General features: G+C 49.7%; 10 non-coding genes and 1 pseudogene across 10 annotated transcripts in view; all 11 read right to left on the bottom strand.

Annotated features, from left to right (window-relative positions):
• The window catches only part of LOC133989728 (5S ribosomal RNA), a 119-nt gene extending 28 nt beyond the window's left edge, over positions 1-91 (bottom strand). The window contains exon 1 of the ribosomal RNA XR_009926851.1: positions 1-91. This exon is cut by the window's left edge and continues 28 nt beyond it. This is a non-coding gene — a ribosomal RNA (5S ribosomal RNA).
• A 369-nt stretch (positions 92-460) lies between these two features.
• Positions 461-579, bottom strand: LOC133989326 (5S ribosomal RNA). Its single transcript, XR_009926490.1, has one exon. It is a non-coding gene; the product is annotated as a 5S ribosomal RNA (ribosomal RNA).
• A 369-nt stretch (positions 580-948) lies between these two features.
• Positions 949-1,067, bottom strand: LOC133989030 (5S ribosomal RNA). The gene has a single exon (XR_009926208.1). It is a non-coding gene; the product is annotated as a 5S ribosomal RNA (ribosomal RNA).
• Positions 1,068-1,436: 369 nt separating this feature from the next.
• On the bottom strand, positions 1,437-1,555 carry LOC133989194 (5S ribosomal RNA). The gene has a single exon (XR_009926363.1). It is a non-coding gene; the product is annotated as a 5S ribosomal RNA (ribosomal RNA).
• A 370-nt stretch (positions 1,556-1,925) lies between these two features.
• On the bottom strand, positions 1,926-2,044 carry LOC133989271 (5S ribosomal RNA). The gene has a single exon (XR_009926436.1). It is a non-coding gene; the product is annotated as a 5S ribosomal RNA (ribosomal RNA).
• Positions 2,045-2,413: 369 nt separating this feature from the next.
• On the bottom strand, positions 2,414-2,532 carry LOC133989727 (5S ribosomal RNA). Its single transcript, XR_009926850.1, has one exon. It is a non-coding gene; the product is annotated as a 5S ribosomal RNA (ribosomal RNA).
• Positions 2,533-2,901: 369 nt separating this feature from the next.
• Positions 2,902-3,020, bottom strand: LOC133989726 (5S ribosomal RNA). The gene has a single exon (XR_009926849.1). It is a non-coding gene; the product is annotated as a 5S ribosomal RNA (ribosomal RNA).
• A 369-nt stretch (positions 3,021-3,389) lies between these two features.
• Positions 3,390-3,508, bottom strand: LOC133988971 (5S ribosomal RNA). Its single transcript, XR_009926152.1, has one exon. It is a non-coding gene; the product is annotated as a 5S ribosomal RNA (ribosomal RNA).
• Positions 3,509-3,877: 369 nt separating this feature from the next.
• On the bottom strand, positions 3,878-3,996 carry LOC133988935 (5S ribosomal RNA). The gene has a single exon (XR_009926119.1). It is a non-coding gene; the product is annotated as a 5S ribosomal RNA (ribosomal RNA).
• Positions 3,997-4,365: 369 nt separating this feature from the next.
• Positions 4,366-4,474, bottom strand: LOC133989392 (5S ribosomal RNA; annotated as a pseudogene).
• Positions 4,475-4,843: 369 nt separating this feature from the next.
• Positions 4,844-4,962, bottom strand: LOC133989166 (5S ribosomal RNA). Its single transcript, XR_009926336.1, has one exon. It is a non-coding gene; the product is annotated as a 5S ribosomal RNA (ribosomal RNA).
• Between the last annotated feature and the right edge of the window lie 38 nt (positions 4,963-5,000).

The following is a 5,000-nucleotide window of genomic DNA, read 5'->3' as shown; positions in this document are numbered from 1 at the left end:
GTCTCCCATCCAAGTACTAACCAGGCCCGACCCTGCTTAGCTTCCGAGATCAGACGAGATCGGGCGTGTTCAGGGTGGTGTGGCCGTAAGCGAGGAAACAGCCAGCAGAAAGCCCATTTAAAGATGCTGTGACACCACTGACAGTTCCTCTCACCATCTGAGTGGCGGATAATGGTGTCTCAGCCATCAAACACATGCTATACTTTAACATTACTTTCATAGGAATTGTTGTTTCTCAGGCTATTTGTGTACATGCGCTTATAAGATGATTGCAGGCTTTTAACAGGCTGTAACAGTGAACACAGGAACCCTCAAAACTACTTGGAAAGTGAGGCGTCTCATTGCCACCTCTCTGCCCTGCATACACACACAGCTGGAATGATTGCAGCTTTGTTTCTCAACGCCCTGTGTGCGATGATGGAGCAACAGCACCCTCCTCTGGTGACAGCTGAGAGGAAAAAGCTTACAGCACCTGGTATTCCCAGGCGGTCTCCCATCCAAGTACTAACCAGGCCCGACCCTGCTTACCTTCCGAGATCAGACGAGATCTGGCGTGTTCAGGTTGGTGTGGCCGTAAGCGAGGAAACAGCCAGCAGAAAGCCCATTTAAAGATGCTGTGACACCACTGACAGTTCCTCTCACCATCTGAGTGGCGGATAATGGTGTCTCAGCCATCAAACACATGCTATACTTTAACATTACTTTCATAGGAATTGTTGTTTCTCAGGCTATTTGTGTACATGCGCTTATAAGATGATTGCAGGCTTTTAACAGGCTGTAACAATGAACACAGGAACCCTCAAAACTACTTGGAAAGTGAGGCGTCTCATTGCCACCTCTCTGCCCTGCATACACACACAGCTGGAATGATTGCAGCTATGTTTCTCAACGCCCTGTGTGCGGTGATGGAGCAACAGCGCCCTCCTCTGGTGACAGCTGAGAGGAAAAAGCTTACAGCACCTGATATTCCCAGGCGGTCTCCCATCCAAGTACTAACCAGGCCCTAACCTGCTTAGCTTCCGAGATCAGACGAGATCGGGCGTGTTCAGGGTGGTGTGGCCGTAAGCGAGGAAACAGCCAGCAGAAAGCCCATTTAAAGATGCTGTGACACCACTGACAGTTCCTCTCACCATCTGAATGGCGGATAATGGTGTCTCAGCCATCAAACACATGCTATACTTTAACATTCCTTTCATAGGAATTGTTGTTTCTCAGGCTATTTGTGTACATGCGCTTATAAGATGATTGCAGGCTTTTAACAGGCTGTAACAGTGAACACAGGAACCCTCAAAACTACTTGGAAAGTGAGGCGTCTCAGTGCCACCTCTCTGCCCTGCATACACACACAGCTGGAATGATTGCAGCTTTGTTTCTCAACGCCCTGTGTGCGGTGATGGAGCAACAGCGCCCTCCTCTGGTGACAGCTGAGAGGAAAAAGCTTACAGCACCTGGTATTCCCAGGCGGTCTACCATCCAAGTACTAACCAGGCCCGAACCTGCTTAGCTTCCGAGATCAGACGAGATCGGGCGTGTTCAGGGTGGTGTGGCCGTAAGCGAGGAAACAGCCAGCAGAAAGCCCATTAAAAGATGCTGGGACACCACTGACAGTTCCTCTCACCATCTGAGTGGCGGATAATGGTGTCTCAGCCATCAAACACATGCTATACTTTAACATTACTTTCATAGGAATTGTTGTTTCTCAGGCTATTTGTGTACATGCGCTTATAAGATGATTGCAGGCTTTTAACAGGCTGTAACAGTGAACACAGGAACCCTCAAAACTACTTGGAAAGTGAGGCGTCTCAGTGCCACCTCTCTGCCCTGCATACACACACAGCTTAGAATGATTGCAGCTTTGTTTCTCAACGCCCTGTGTGCGGTGATGGAGCAACAGCGCCCTCATCTGGTGACAGCTGAGAGGAAAAAGCTTACAGCACCTGGTATTCCCAGGCGGTCTCCCATGCAAGTACTAACCAGGCCGGACCCTGCTTAGCTTCCGAGATCAGACGAGATCGGGCGTGTTCAGGGTGGTGTGGCCGTAAGCGAGGAAACAGCCAGCAAAAAGCCCATTTAAAGATGCTGTGACACCACTGACAGTTCCTCTCACCATCTGAGTGGCGGATAATGGTGTCTCAGCCATCAAACACATGCTATACTTTAACATTACTTTCATAGGAATTGTTGTTTCTCAGGCTATTTGTGTACATGCGCTTATAAGATGATTGCAGGCTTTTAACAGGCTGTAACAGTGACAACAGGAACCCTCAAAACTACTTGGAAAGTGAGGCGTCTCATTGCCACCTCTCTGCCCTGCATACACACACAGCTGGAATGATTGCAGCTTTGTTTCTCAACGCCCTGTGTGCGGTGATGGAGCAACAGCGCCCTCCTCTGGTGACAGCTGAGAGGAAAAAGCTTACAGCACCTGGTATTCCCAGGCGGTCTCCCATCCAAGTACTAACCAGGCCCGACCCTGCTTAGCTTCCGAGATCAGACGAGATCGGGCGTGTTCAGGGTGGTGTGGCCGTAAGCGAGGAAACAGCCAGCAGAAAACCCATTTAAAGATGCTGTGACACCACTGACAGTTCCTCTCACCATCTGAGTGGCGGATAATGGTGTCTCAGCCATCAAACACATGCTATACTTTAACATTACTTTCATAGGAATAGTTGTTTCCCAGGCTATTTGTGTACATGCGCTTATAAGATGATTGCAGGCTTTTAACATGCTGTAACAGTGACAACAGGAACCCTCAAAACTACTTGGAAAGTGAGGCGTCTCATTGCCACCTCTCTGCCCTGCATACACACACAGCTGGAATGATTGCAGCTTTGTTTCTCAACGCCCTGTGTGCGGTGATGGAGCAACAGCGCCCTCCTCTGGTGACAGCTGAGAGGAAAAAGCTTACAGCACCTGGTATTCCCAGGCGGTCTCCCATCCAAGTACTAACCAGGCCCGACCCTGCTTAGCTTCCGAGATCAGACGAGATCGGGCGTGTTCAGGGTGGTGTGGCCGTAAGCGAGGAAACAGCCAGCAGAAAGCCCATTTAAAGATGCTGTGACCCCACTGACAGTTCCTCTCACCATCTGAGTGGCGGATAATGGTGTCTCAGCCATCAAACACATGCTATACTTTAACATTACTTTCATAGGAATTGTTGTTTCTCAGGCTATTTGTGTACATGCGCTTATAAGATGATTGCAGGCTTTTAACAGGCTGTAACAGTGAACACAGGAACCCTCAAAACTACTTGGAAAGTGAGGCGTCTCATTGCCACCTCTCTGCCCTGCATACACACACAGCTGGAATGATTGCAGCTTTGTTTCTCAACGCCCTGTGTGCGGTGATGGAGCAACAGCGCCCTCCTCTGGTGACAGCTGAGAGGAAAAAGCTTACAGCACCTGGTATTCCCAGGCGGTCTCCCATCCAAGTACTAACCAGGCCCGACCCTGCTTAGCTTCCGAGATCAGACGAGATCGGGCATGTTCAGGGTGGCGTGGCCGTAAGCGAGGAAACAGCCAGCAGAAAGCCCATTTAAAGATGCTGTGACACCACTGACAGTTCCTCTCACCATCTGAGTGGCGGATAATGGTGTCTAAGCCATCAAACACATGCTATACTTTAACATTACTTTCATAGGAATAGTTGTTTCTCAGGCTATTTGTGTACATGCGCTTATAAGATGATTGCAGGCTTTTAACAGGCTGTAACAGTGACAGCAGGAACACTCAAAACTACTTGGAAAGTGGGGTGTCTCAGTGCCACCTCTCTGCCCTTCATACACACACAGCTGGAATGATTGCAGCTTTGTTTCTCAACGCCCTGTGTGCGGTGATGGAGCAACAGCGCCCTCCTCTGGTGACAGCTGAGAGGAAAAAGCTTACGGCACCTGGTATTCCCAGGCGGTCTCCCATCCAAGTACTAACCAGGCCCGACCCTGCTAAGCTTCCGAGATCAGACGAGATCGGGCGTGTTCAGGGTGGTGTGGCCGTAAGCGAGGAAACAGCCAGCAGAAAGCCCATTTAAAGATGCTGTGACACCACTGACAGTTCCTCTCACCATCTGAGTGGCGGATAATGGTGTCTCAGCCATCAAACACATGCTATACTTTAACATTACTTTCATAGGAATTGTTGTTTCTCAGGCTATTTGTGTACATGCGCTTATAAGATGATTGCAGGCTTTTAACAGGCTGTAACAGTGACAACAGGAACCCTCAAAACTACTTGGAAAGTGAGGCGTCTCATTGCCACCTCTCTGCCCTGCATACACACACAGCTGGAATGATTGCAGCTTTGTTTCTCAACGCCCTGTGTGCGGTGATGGAGCAACAGCGCCCTCCTCTGGTGACAGCTGAGAGGAAAAAGCTTACAGCACCTGGTATTCCCAGGCGGTCTCCCATCCAAGTACTAACCAGGCCCGACCCTGCTTAGCTTCCGAGATCAGACGTGTTCAGGGTGGTGTGGCCGTAAGCGAGGAAACAGCCAGCAGAAAGCCCATTTAAAGATGCTGTGACCCCACTGACAGTTCCTCTCACCATCTGAGTGGCGGATAATGGTGTCTCAGCCATCAAACACATGCTATACTTTAACATTACTTTCATAGGAATTGTTGTTTCTCAGGCTATTTGTGTACATGCGCTTATAAGATGATTGCAGGCTTTTAACAGGCTGTAACAATGAACACAGGAACCCTCAAAACTACTTGGAAAGTGAGGCGTCTCATTGCCACCTCTCTGCCCTGCATACACACACAGCTGGAATGATTGCAGCTTTGTTTCTCAACGCCCTGTGTGCGGTGATGGAGCAACAGCGCCCTCCTCTGGTGACAGCTGAGAGGAAAAAGCTTACAGCACCTGGTATTCCCAGGCGGTCTCCCATCCAAGTACTAACCAGGCCCGACCCTGCTTAGCTTCCGAGATCAGACGAGATCGGGCGTGTTCATGGTGGTGTGGCCGTGAGCGAAGAAACAGCCAGCAGAAAGCCCATTTAAAGATGCTG

Source organism: Scomber scombrus, chromosome 10 (genome assembly GCF_963691925.1).
Source record: "Scomber scombrus chromosome 10, fScoSco1.1, whole genome shotgun sequence".
NCBI classification, from domain to species: Eukaryota; Metazoa; Chordata; class Actinopteri; order Scombriformes; family Scombridae; genus Scomber; species Scomber scombrus.
This window is presented reverse-complemented; position numbering and strand designations above follow the sequence as displayed.